Consider the following 13940-nt stretch of genomic DNA (forward strand, 5'->3'; position numbering starts at 1 on the left):
GTAAAATGGGGTGACCGCTGTGAAGACACCATCCGCGGCGAGCACCATGGAGAGCTCCTGGTACTCAGTAAGAGCCCGCGGCACCTGCGTTATCCTCACACCATCATCTCATCGCTATCACCACGGGCACCACCCGAGAAGGGGCTGTGGGGGCAAGATCACAGGGTGAGGGGCAGGGAGGGGCTGCAGGCGGGAGGGAACGCAGGCTAGAACCTCAAAACCAGGTGGAGGCCTTTCATTCCATTCTGTGGGCAATGGGGACTGTCACGAATTTTTTAAGCCAGCCTTAGGGTGAGAACAGCGGAGGCAACCTAAAGGACTGACTGGGGATGGAAGGGGACAGGACCCTTGCGGGGCTGGGCACCCATCCCCCAGCTGCATAGGGGCTGCCATTGCTCATGGCTGCCTCTCGCAGGGAAACGTCCTTGGTTGAACAGGAGCCACAGTATAAAGTGGGGTTTAGGCCCCCTACTCCATCTCACTGGCAGGGAGCGACTGCCATGGGGGGACAAAGGGGAGACGCCTTGAGATAAGGTGGGGCAAGTTTGTGGGTGCTTCATGCCCCGGGGCTGCCCTGCGGGATCAGGCTGAGGCCGGTCCCCAGCTGGGACGCTGGGACCAAGCCTTGCTCAGCCCCCCACCCCGCTCTCCTCCTTGCCCTTTCCTGAGAGCACCCACTCCGTAAGCCCTGTGCAGGTGAGTGCCGACCTCCAGCCCTGATCTCACGCGGTAACTCAGTGGTACTAAGAGGTGAGGAGGCAGCAGACGTACTTCTGTATATACACACACGGCACATAATATACGGCCTTCGACGTAGGAAGAGAGGGTCCCTGCCTGCTCACCCCTCCTACCCCTGGGCATGTCAAGGGGAATCCCTGGGCCCCCTGGGAACCCTTCACGAAAGAGATGAAAACACGGAGGGCCAAGGGGTGAAGAGACTCACTGAGATCACAGGGCCGGCACCCCTCCTTCTGCACCCCTGGAGCGAACGCAGCAGGGTTGGGGGGCCTCTGGCCAGGGAAGTCTTTGAACCTGGTCAAGAGGAACGCCTTCCACAGCTCTGTGGATCCCGTGGCTTCCAGCCTCTTACCGAGGGGGGTGGTTGTGGCAGACAAGGCAGCATTCTAAGAGCTGTGAACGGTGACCTAGTCGAGCTCCGCAAGCTCCCAGAAGGTACCGCTCCACAGGCGGCAGATTCCTCCTCGGTCAGGCTTTGGCCCGCATGCCCAGCACTGGGTGTATGATGCAGTAACTCGCCCTCGCGCCAAACCGGCCGCTCAAAGTAGCACTAAGGGCAGAGGTCAGACTCCCAGGGCGGCTCACCCCACCTTAACTTTGACCTGTATTTTAATGAGTATACTGATGCTGTGAAATATTTGTTATAAAAAGGGTGGGTGTTTATAGTTGGGTCTGGTAGTTAACAACAAAAAATCACTCTTTTAAAGCATCGTGTCCACATGTATTCTGGACCCTCATCAGCTAACCCCCGTCCACCATTAACCCTGGACTACTACCGAGGCAAGGAGTTTCCATTCCAGCTGTTACACATGTCCAGAGGGTCTCATACATAGTGGACACCACTGGTGACTGCTCAGAGGCCCTTTAACAGCTGGGGTACCTCCCCCCCCGGGCCGCCACAGGCCCTGGCTCCTACCAGCTCACACCCGCAACCTTCTTCAGAGGATGCCTCTGGCCGCTGGGAGCCCTTCCAGAGATGCCTGCCAGGTGCGGCCGGGGACCGACAGGGTTCTACGGTCACCCGACGACTCGTGCTCCTGTAGAACTCCCTGCCCCCGGGAGTCTGGGAAGGACTGCAAACATGACACACGTCACCCCCCACGATACTGTGACGTTGTATGGCAACGCTAAAAGGATTCTGCAGATGTAAATCAGGTCCCAAATCCGTTGAATTTGAGTTGATCAACAGGGAGATTATCCGGGTGGGCCTACTCAGGCGGGTCCTTTATGGGGGGCTTCAGTTTTGTCTGAGCCAAGAGACCGGGTTCCAGAAACACTCTTCCCGCCAACCTCGAAGAAGCAGGCCACCAGGGTTCAGACTTCAGGCAGGAAGTGAAGTCTGCCACCAACCACGTGGGCCTGGAAAGGACAGCAAGCCTCAGCTGACCACCTGGACCGTGGCTTTGCCGGCCTGCGGAAGGGGCCCAGGTAGGCCGTGCCCAGGCTCCTGGCCCACGGAAACCGCGAGAAGATCGACGTGTGTTAGATCTGTGAGTCGCTGTGTACCCTAGAAAACTACAACGTGCCCCCACCCCCGGCTGGCCTGCGGGTGCATGAGCTCTGCGGCGGGGCTCATTCTCCTGGCACCCTCACAGAACCAGCTGAGGCTCAATTTCTCCAAAGACCAACCCCTCACTGTGACCTTCCCCGCCCCGCTCTGCCCCTCCCTCGGGAGAGCCCTCCCCCAGTCAGTCCCGAGAAGTCCTCAGCCCAGATGCTGCTCCTGGGGAAGCGGATGTGAGACAGCACGTGATGAACGCCACACGGGATCTGGTGAATGAAATACCCTTAAAGAGAGGACGGAAGCCAGCTGACGGCTGAGTGAGACCCGAGCGGATCCAGGACGACAGCGAGTGAGTGTGGGTTCCGCACGGGCTACGGTGGTGACCGGCACACATTCCCCGGCTTTCACCTTGCGGTTGTGCTGTGCCCTTTTCTTTACTCTGGAAAACAACAGAACTAGCACCCCATGAATAAGCCTTAGGGCTCAGCGGGTGGATTAAAGACAGGGCCCCAGGCCTCCTCAAGGCAAACCCTTCCCGTCCTGTCTTTCTTAGAGCTGCTCACAAAGCACCTTTGTCTCTAGTGTGCAGAGTGGCCAGAAAGGGACAAAACTGATCAAAGAACTGAGGCCTGGAGTAGCTCCACAAGTACCCAGGAGCTCCGCATCCCTGAAGACGCAGGACGCACGTCACGTAAACCGTGAGCTGCTGGTCTTCCTGCTTGTGATCAGAGTTACATCTTAACCCAGAGGTTCTCAACCTAGAAGAGAATTTAGGGGTCCGTGAACTGGGGTAGAAAGGAAAACATTACACCTTCAGTTTTATTAACCTCTCACTGAAATTTAGCATTTCATTATACATGCAGGCAGCAAACCACTGGAGTATTAGAAAGACTTATGACTCTGTCATCAATAGAAATCTGAGCTATTTTCATGTCACAGAGTCCTTGAAATATTGTAGATGCTCACCGATACTTCAACTAATGTCAGGCTGCATTCTTTAATGCATTAATAAAAAGCAGGTATATGACTATATCATGAATGTGGGTTTGCTTTTTAACACTTTGATAGCCAAATTTCAATATAAGTCTACAGAGTTTAGAAAGTTCTATGTCTTTGGGGTACCTGGTTGGCTCGATTGGTTAAGCATCCAACTCTCGGTTTTGGTTCAGGTCATGATCTCCTGGTTCGTGAGTTTGGGCCCTGTGTCAGGCTCCATGCTGACAGTGTGGAGTGTTCTTGGGATTCTCTCTCTCTCCCTGCCCCTCCCCTGCTCTCTTTCTCTCTCAAAATAAATAAATTAAAAAACTTTTAAGTTCTACATATTTGATTATATGCACTTAAAAACATCATTCTTTACAACCTCTTCTCCCAACTGCCAAAGGGGTCAGTGTACAAAAACAGTCAAGAACTTTGGTCTTAATGGTAAATGATACAATGAGAGGGACCATCTTGTGGTTTCTGAAATGCTTCCAAATATGCTTCAAAAACTACAGAAAGAAGCGTTATATTGTTTCAGTCTTCACAGGTTAAATGCACCCCCTGGTTTCAGCAGTTAAAAAATATACTGTCCATTACATTTTATGACAGGTTCAAGGCCTGGGCTCAAAATCATACCAGAGCCCTTGGGGTTTTAAGAATTCGGTCCTGGATGGACATTTCGTGCCAGAGTAGAGCAAATGTGCTTCGATGCTGAGAATTATATGCAAGCATCTGTTTCTCTGCGTGAGCCCATAGGAGGGGAAGGAGAGAAAGAGTGGGCTCTCTGGGCTACATGTAGTGTTCACTGCTTTTACAAAAGGAATCCTGACCTTCCCAGGGCAGGCCTGCTGCTACACGATCCCTGAGAGGGTATCTAGAAAGCTGAGAAGCTTGCCCTGGACCTCGGTGGTGTGTGAAAATCCTGAACCGTGACTAAAAGGAAGGAGAGAGTCAACATACCGACCCCACAAGATTTCCAAGTTACTCAAACCACAGTGGGCCTATCTACTCAGCTTGAGGGCTAACCGAACCAGCACAATTTCTATGAATGATTTGCAGCTTAGCAAGTGAATACAGTAGCTCCCCCTCAAACCTATAATAAAACAAGGTCATCCACATTCCAGTAAATTTTATCAAAACTTATTCACTCTTGGGGCTATTCCACTCTCCTTTTTGCCACCAACGGCTGCCATGTTGCTAGATCTAATGGACAGCCCCTCTCTGTTCTCATCTTCCTTGACCCCCATGGCCTCTCTTTGTACTTGGGTCTCTTCTTCCTGAAGCTCATCCTTCCCTGACTCACCAGTGGGAAGGCCCACTTCTCCTGTCTCCACTATTTCTTGTCCTCCTGAGATTATATCCAAAGCAACACTTGTCATTCACTGGGTACCATACTCCGCACGTCCCACATGAGACTAAAATTCTTTGGGAGCAGGGGCCATGTCCCATTCATCTCAGCATGTCCCAGTGTGTGGGACAGAACAGGCGCTCAATAAACATTTGCTGAGGTGTGTAAGTGCAGAAACGGGCATTCAGACAAAAAAGTGGGCTTTGTTGAATTTGAGATCACCCTTCCTAAGAAAGCCCACTTTATGCAATAGACCAGTCCTACATCTACAGTTCCTGTTCACTAGTGCACAATATTAGCTTTATTTCTTTGCTCTGCCATCACTTTCTTTCAGTGTTTATGTATCTCACACCTCTTTACTGTTTTGTTTTTCAAACTTCCCTCCTTCTTAACCTTGGCTATTCTCAACATCTATAAGTTCAAAAGAACCTGTCACACCTATCCACAAAAACCTCATTAAACCACTTAATAAATACCATTTATTGCACCTTAGTGTTGGGTTTACTGGATACTGTGGGGTCCTAATCCAGTAATAAAGAAAACAGACACTGGCTTCTTACTTACGGGGGGAGGGTTGGAATATTGGTAGAGACACTCTGAGTGAGGACTCCTTTAGTTTTGGTCCCTTCAGCAATTGGCGCCTGTCACATTGAGTTCAACTACATTGATCAATCACTAATACCCGAGACTGAGCCATATGCTTCTATAGCTTACCTGGTATAACCTTTCCATAGGTATTATTTTTCCTCAAATAGTGAAACTCAGGTTTACAAAAATTAAGTCTGTATATGTCTCATTTCAGAGTTTACTGTTATGATTCCAAGAAACCGTTAAAGTTCTCGGAAATCACAGCAGAAGCCTCTGAATTACTGCTGCATTCCTGGATATCATTTATCATGTGTCTTCCTCATCTCTCCCCGCTTCTATTTGGATAAGACTCTTTTCCTTTCCCACCTGACCCTTAGATGGAAAATTTGTACAAATTTAAGACAACATATGAGTTTTCTTTAGATAATTTAGATAATGAAAAAAATCTCAGCTTCCTGGATAAATATTATATTAAGCATCCCTGCTCTCAAAAATTTAAAAGTTTTCTGTAAAAGAAATTAAAAAAACCAAAACATTGCAACTATTATTTGCAATAATATTAAAAACAATATTTAGGAATAAATTCAATCACTGAAAGAAATTGAAGATGACACAAATAAATGGAAAGATGGCCTATGTTCATGGATCAGAAGAATTAATATTGTTAAATCGTCTACATTACCCAAAGCAATATACAGATTCAATGTAATCCCTATCAAAATTGTAATGGCATTTTTTTTTCATTGAAAGTTAAAGAACAGTCCTAAAATTTGTCTAGAATCACTGAAGACCCCCAATACCCAAAGCAATCCTGAGAAAGAACAAAAATGGAGGTATCACACTTCCTGATCTCAAAGTAAACTACAAAACCACAGTAACCACAACAGTCTGTGGCACAAAAGTAGACATGTAGACACCAAAAAACAAAACTGAGAGCTCAGAACTAAACACATGAATAGATGGTCAGTATCTGTCAAGAGAACCAAGAACACTCAATGAGGAAAAAAGCCTCTTCCATAAATGGTGCTGGGAAACCAGGATACCCACATGCAAAAGAATGAGATGGATGCCTATCTTATACCACTCAAAAAGTAGCTCAGAGTAGGCTAAAGACTTAAATGGAGGTTAAAGACCTGCAACTATGAAACTCTGAAATGCTCCTTGATGTTGGTCTTGGAAATGATTTTTTTTTTTTTTGATATGGCACCAACAGTGCAAGTAGTAAAGAACAAAATAACCAAGTGTGACTAGATCAAACTAGAAGCTTCTGCACAGTAAAAGAATAATAGACAAAATAAAAAGGCAACCTATTGAATGGGACAAAATATTTGCAAACTAGATATCTTAAGAAGTTAATAACCAACATAAGGAATTCATACAACTTAAAAGCCAACAAAAACAAAAATTTTTAAAAAAATCCCCAAATGATCCCATTGAAAAGGAACTGAACAGACATTTTTCCAAAGAATATATACAAAGGGCCAATGGGTACATGAAAAGGTACTCAAAATCATTAATCAGGGAAATTTAAATCAAAACCACGAGATATCATCTCACAACTGTTAGAATAGTTATTACCAAAAAGACAAGAGATAATGAGCGTTCACAAGGATGTGGAGAAAGGGGAAGCCTTGGGCACTATTAGTGGGAATGTAACTTGGTACAGCTATGGAAAAGAAGATGGGGGTGCCTCAGGTTAAAACATACCTTATGATCCAAGTAATCACACTTCTGGGTATACATCTAAAGGAAAGGAAATGGCCATCTCAAAGAGATATCTGCTCCCCATGTCCATTACAACATTATTTATAATAGCCAAGACATGCAAACAACCTAAGTGTCCCATCAACTGATGAGCAAAGAAAGACGATGTGAGATACACAGACACAAATGTTATTCAGTCATAAAAAAAAGAAGAGTATCCTGTCATCTACAACAACATGAATGAATCCTGAGGGCATTACACTAAGTGAAATAAGTCAGACAGAGAAAGACAAATACTGTATGATCTCACTTACATGTGGAGAGTAGAGCAATGATTGCTGGAGGCAGGGGTTGTGGGTGGCGGGGTGGGGAGAAGGGAAGTAATCAAAGGATACACACTTCCAAGTTCCAGGGATCTAATGTACAGTATAGTGACTACAGCTAACAATACTGCACACATATTTGAATCTCGCTAAGAGACTAGATCTGAAATGTTTCATCACACACAAAAAGAATTTGGAACTCTGTGGTGAGGTGATAGATATGTTAACTAACCTTACTCTGGTAATCACTTCCCAAGAAATACAGGTCATACAATCATCACATTCCACATGTTAAACTTACACAATGTTATTATATGTCAATTATATATCAGTAAAGCTGGAAAAAAAAGGGAAATCTAATTTAGAAGGCATAATAGGCCCTTCAACTCGGCCAGCCAGTCTATACAGGTATCTCTTCTCCCGCTACCCCAGACTCCTCGTCCCTACTTATGAACCTTGCCGTGGACCCCTTGCTCTTCCTCTTCCAGAGTTCAGGGTGAAGTCCAATATCTCATCTTCTAAGATGTTTTCCCCAAGGGCCTGCATCTCTGTCATCCAGTAATTATTACCATTGGTGCCACCCATTTGGGCATTTACTTACTGCTGCAAATTGTATTTTCCAAAGATGGCTGCAAAATATCTGCCACTCCCTGTGTTCTTCTGCCACGTGACCTTGAACCCCCCTCCCTGCCCCCGCCATCAAAATGCAGGGTGTAATTCTCCTCCTTTTGAATCTGGATGGGCCTCAGGACTCACTTGTAGCCAACAGAAGAACACAAGGGGAGTGATGGGATGTGGCTTCCACCAGTGCTCTTGGGATGCTTGCTCTGGAAGAAGCCAGTGGCCACGTAAAAAGCATGTTCCCCCCAAACCCCAGATGATAATGCTGGAGGTGCTGGGCCCAGCTGCGCCCAACCTTGCAGCCAGTCCTGATCCGAGGTGCCAAATCTGTGAATGAAGAAGCCTGGATGGAGCCCTGAGCCAGTCGGGTCTCTCCCAGCTGAGGCCCCAGCATCGCAGAGCGGCTCCAGTTGCCGCCCAAAGGCCTTGCCTGGAGAACCTATAAACACGATGAAATAGCTGCCGTTCTGCACCATCAAGCTTATGGTGGCTTGTCATACAGCAGATCACTGAAAGACCCATACTTTGTGATGCACAGTTATTACAAGCGCCATGGGTGGAGACGATGCCACTCTTTGATAAATCTCCCAGTGTACCTGGCGTAAGAATGTGCAGGTAAGTGCTGAAGAACTCTTGTTCAGAATGCCCTCTGTGGGGCTGACAAAGATGTATAAGATACCGTCTTCCTTGTAGGGAGCTCACAAATTTTCTTTAGCAGGATATCTCATCCGGAGACCTGCTTACGAATAGTTGTAACACAAAACACAGAGACACAAAGTGCTCTGAGAATCGATGGGGAGGAGAAGACCTCCCATATCAAACTGAAGGAGACGCGGAGTATTTGCTAGGAGGACGGGAGCGGGTGGGAGAGGAGAAGGGGGTGGGGTGACAGGTGCCACCGTGCGAACATCCGGGACGGACAGAGCCAGACAAGCACCGAGCACGTCCCGCCTCTCAGGAAGGGCAGGGAAGTGACTGAGCATGTGGCTTCAGTCAAGAATTTCTTGCTCACTGCTTCAGAGTCTGTGTCTCCCTCTCTCTGACCCTCCCCTGCTCATGCTGTCTCTCTCTCTCTCTCAAAAATAAAGAAAACATTAAAAAAATTAAAAGAAAGAATTTCGTGCTCAATGAATGAAAAGAAAGGGTCAAACATCACTTACGTTGGGGGAGTCACAAACTTGGGAAATATTGACCTACATCTTAGGACGGCATTACCTGGAGGGCAGAGCCCCTTCCAGACAGAACACCAGCCCCTGCCCCCAGGAACCCACACTTCTGGGCTCCATCTCTGCCCAGCTCCCCTGCTTCCCCGTTCAACAGATGACACCAGGACTTACAGTCTCTACTTTAAGGACTATGCCAATCTGGAGTTTAAAAGAAAACCTCAAAGAAACAACCAAAAAAACCATATGGAAACCAACTTAATAATAAACTATTTCAGAAAGAAAAAGAAACAAGAAAAAAAATCCTTGAGACCTGTAAAACACACCATAAAAGGGTGGGTCCTTCTAACCACATAAAGCAGTATTTATGTCCTTCAAGTCCATGCACGGAAAAGTCCAGCAAAAGCCTGTCCCTGGAATGGGAAGAGTCTCCAGGACCCCTCAGTGCGGCACTGTCTGTACGAAGGACCAGCTTGTCTGGAAGGTTCACTGGAGTCTGTGGGTTCTCTGGGCGCAAGGACAAGCCTGATTCACGAGAACCAGCATCCAGAGCCACAGATGACGAAAAAGCTTTTGTTCCTAAGTCTCAGTTGGATGACCCATTTATCACTAAATATAAGCCTATTTGCATCAATACCCCCATAGTCATTAAGGAAAAAAATCTAGGATAGAAAAGAAAAAAAGCACTTAACACTTTTTGGGATTTGCCTTCAAAGACATTGTTCCAAACTCTTCCTGTTAAAATAGCTGAAATTTCTGTTCTTGAATTAGTATTCATGCTATCTTTTATGATTTCTTTTATCTTAACTTTTTCAGTGGGTAAGTTAGGAACACTCTGTGCTTAGGGAAGGGAAACCTAAATGACTGAGGCTTTTATGATAAGTCATTACCCTCTCCAATCAATGTAAATTTGATCACAGTATTTAAAAAGCATAGTCTGGAAATGCAGAGCCCACAGATCATCTCCATACACACCCAAATCGCCTGTTTATAAGCAGATGCGCTCAAGCCCGAGGTGTCGATGAAGATGTGCCAAGCAGACAAGGCCATGGCTGCAGTCTGGATGATTACCTGTCACTGAAAACCCTGCTTGGTTATCCCCACAGGGATCAAAGAGCTCTGAGAAATAACCACCACTGGTGAAACAGGGCTGCCCGCAGTGAAAGTTGGTTCCCATTCAACTTGAATTTTTATTTATTTATTTATTTTTACATTTATTTATTTTGAGAGAGACAGAGAGAGCATGAGTGGGGGAGGGGCAGAGAAGAAGGGGGAGGGGAGAGAGAGAGAGAGGGAGAGAGAGAGAGAGAGACAGAGACAGAGAGAGAGAGGGAGGGAGGGAGAGAGAGGGAGGGGGAGAGAGAGAGAGAGGGAGGGAGTATCCCACGCAGGCTCTGCACTGGCAGCACAGAGCCTGACGTGGGACTGGAGCCCATGAAACTGTGAGATCATGACCTGAGCTGAAATCAAGAGTTGGACACTTGATGAACTGAGCCACTGAGACGCCCCTCAACTTGAATTAAAAGAAAAAGAAAAAAAAAAAGACCAGCTATGTCTACAGGGTCCCGGCCTCCCTGTTCCGAGCTGTTTCTGGGCACTAAACTTTCTACCAAAGTCAAAGGGCTCTGAACGTCTCTTTCCTGTAACAAACAGCACCAGGCATTTTAGCCCTTATTTTCCCTAGAAAAGTTCTGTTCTAAATCCAGGGCAACCTGCTCTCCATCGAACGTTTGTTATGCTTCAAGTGTCTTTTGCGATGTAGCATATAAGTGACTCCCACGTACGCTGAATGCTGATAACGCTCGTATGGGGGGCAGGGCCCGCACAGACCTCAAATTCCAGGACGGAGAGAGTTCGATGCCATCCACGGCTAACACGCGTTCGACCATCTTTCCCGCCTGGAGACTGAAACGAGCAAGGCTGAGCCCTTGCGCAGGGTTCGGTCCTTACACTAACTCCCCACCTGCACTACAGAGCCCTTCAGCTTCTCCCTCTCGGGCAAGTGGCCACCTGGCTTCTGACCCTGAGCCCAGCAGTCTCCTGGTCCCAGAGAGCACTGCTAGTTAACCCCCTGCCTGCCTCCCATTCAGCGAAGGCGTCCCCAGCCCTCAGGTCCCCAAGGAAGCGAGCACAGCCCGAAGCGTGTCTGGCTTTCTGCTGTTTCGGCCCGCACTGTGCTCGCTGCCTCCCTCCGAAATCTCCCCCGTAGCCCACGGAGTGCGCACATGCCAAGAAACCGCTGACTTTCGGGTGTCTATGCGATGACACGACTGAGAACGCTCACTGGGAAGGGGCCGGTGCCCTCCCTGGGACCTGCTGTCCCGCCCCGCGGCCCCCCGCGCCGGAGGGCAAACAGGAGGGCAAACAGGCGGCCAGAGCTCGGGGCGGCGCTCCGTGCGGGAGACGCGCGTCCCTCTGTGGGCAGCGTCCCCAGTGACCCCGTCGGAAAACCACTTAACCCTCAGTGCACGGGCAGCAGTGATGCCAAGGTGGCGAAGCGATGCCCTTTACCCGTCCAACAACGAGTCTGCACCCCAGAGCCCCCCACCCCCGAACAGGAGAGAGACGAACCCTGTGAGGTTCTCCGTGGGCATCAGAACAGTCCGTGAGCTCAGGGGCTCGCCCAGCCCCAGGGGCACAGAGGAGCGGTTGTCCACGAGGGGAAACCTTCCTCCAGAACCACGCTGTCCAACACGGCAGCTGCAGCCGCCTGGGGGCTACTGACATTGAAGCTACAAGTAAAAGGCAACACGGTGTGGCGAGATGCACCAGCCACGCTCCCAGTGCTCGGAGCCGCGTGCACGGGGCTCGTGCTGCTGTCCTGAGCACGCCTGCAGGGGACATGTCGCCACCGCGGCGCTTCCCGCCAACGGTTTAAACTGGTGTCTCTGGGAACCCGACTCCCTCTTGGATGTCAGGGCAGCGAATCTCAGCAGCTGCTGAGGCCCCGACAGAAAACCGCATTTGAAACGGGGTATTTCCTTGCAACATAAGGATTCCGAAAGGCATGACAAAAAATAGACTTGCTCTGCTCAAAGTAAGTACTGTTCACCCTAAGAACAGCAAGGCAGTTGGGGGCTCAGCACACAGCCCTCCACTGGCCCCGGGGCAGCGGCTGGCCGCGAAGAGCACGCCACCTCTCGACAGAAGGAGAGCGGCCGCAGGAGGTGTAATGAGCCCCATCGGGCATCGCGTCACACCCACACACCTTATCACGTGCATGTGTCCCCCACAGATGGTGACGGAGACCTGAGGCTAACAGGGGAAAGGCTCAGCGCCCCGAGTTACTACCCCAGGAAAGTTCTCCACGTAATGACCACACCAAGTGATTTTCCTCCAGCCGCCCTCCCTCAGGGAGGCATGGACGGTGGTGGGAAACAGAAGCAGCTTTTTCGCTCCGGGCTGTAGTAAGATGTCGCTCACACAGGAGCAGCGGAGTGAGTTTTCCAACATCGCGGGAGTCCGCCTCCTTTCACCATGAGCCCTGTTACAGCTCAGATAAGCATATGGTCCAGGTTTATAGAGGACTTTATGAATACTTATTCCTTCCAGAGACCACATGAGGAAACACTCGGCCCTGGTTTACGAGGGGTGAACAGTTAAATGCCGGAGGTGTGGGAGGACCTGCCCGAAGCTGTACCGGAGCGGCAGGAGCAGAGTCAGACTCCTCTCCGGGTCTCTGGGAGGCACAGAAATTTCTGGCCTGACCTGCCGCATGAATCTCCTCGGTGCCTCCCTGTCTACTCCCTGCTCCTCTCTCGTCTGCTGTCCATGCAAAAGCCAGGGTAAGCTTACAATACAAGCAGAACCCACACACTCCTGGAAGCCCTTCCGTGACTTCCCACTGCTCATCTAATTAGACCCGCTCACCGAGCATGGCCACCAGGCCACTTGGCCCTGCAGATCCTCTGCCGTCTCCTCTGCCTTCTACTGCTCGGCCGTCCGCCACACTGGCCTCCCTGCTGCCCCTCTGAACACTCGTTCCTGCCTCCAGGCCACCACACTGGCTGTTCCCCCAGCCTCAATGCCTTTCCCCCAACACTCAGCATTGACTGATTCCTTCTCAAACATTTCACCCTGGTCATCTTCCTCACAGGAGGAATTGTAGGAGAATTGATTGTAACAATCAATTCCTACTTCTTTGGTTATTACATGTTTATATCTCACATTCCTGTTAGACGCTTAGCTTGGCAAAGAGGAATCAGGTCTATTTGATTGGCCTCAACACCCCGCCCAGAAAAAGACTCCGTAAGCGAGCTGAATAAATTAGCAAACTGGATGGATGACTGCTCTTTCAGGCCTGGCCAACAGGCCTCGGTGCTTTCGCGGTCAGGACGAGGAGAGCGTCTGTGTGATTTCCCTCAACTTTCTGAAACTAACTCTCCTTTCAGGTCCTGAACGGGTGGGGTGAGAACTACTGCACTTTACCAGGGACATCGGCCAAAAATGGCATCTCTCAGGGACCTGGCCCATGGCGAGTACAGAGGAGAGGGCGTTGAGGAAGGAAAGGTGAGTCACAGCTAAAGACTGCGACGGCGAGAGCCACACGTGACTTCCACACTGTTCCCCAAAGCCACACAAAGCCGCCAGTGTGGAAACCCTCTGACTAAACATTTGCTCTATAAGCAAGCTTTTCCTCAATGTTAGTTTGAGCTGTAGATTCTCACAAGGAGTCCGTTTTCTGCTACCCTCCAGGCATACGCAATAGGGAAATTATATAGATTTCCGTGAATTATTTCTAAAACACACCAAAAAAGGCAAGGCTTCGCATCTAGCTAATCTGCTTCTAGAATAGCTCTCAGTGGGAATTTCCACCTCTGTAGCCACATGGTGGGAGGTGGAGAAAACTAGCACCTAACTAAATGGGAGCTTTGACTTCTCCGCATTTTGTCAGCATCTCTCGGAGCCTATTATCTACATGCACTTTCAGTCTCTCCCTAGTCCTCATCCATTTATTTTTATTTATTTATTTA

The 13940-nt window shown here is 49.0% G+C and overlaps 1 protein-coding gene across 2 annotated transcripts in view; it reads right to left on the minus strand.

Moving 5' to 3' along the window:
• ITGA9 (integrin subunit alpha 9) overlaps window positions 1-13940 on the minus strand; it is a 326966-nt gene that overhangs the window by 165615 nt on the left and 147411 nt on the right. The window lies entirely within an intron of this gene.

The sequence above is a fragment of the Hyaena hyaena genome, unplaced genomic scaffold (genome assembly GCF_003009895.1).
Source record: "Hyaena hyaena isolate Hyena2069 unplaced genomic scaffold, ASM300989v1 scaffold_121, whole genome shotgun sequence".
In the NCBI taxonomy this organism is placed as follows: domain Eukaryota; kingdom Metazoa; phylum Chordata; class Mammalia; order Carnivora; family Hyaenidae; genus Hyaena; species Hyaena hyaena.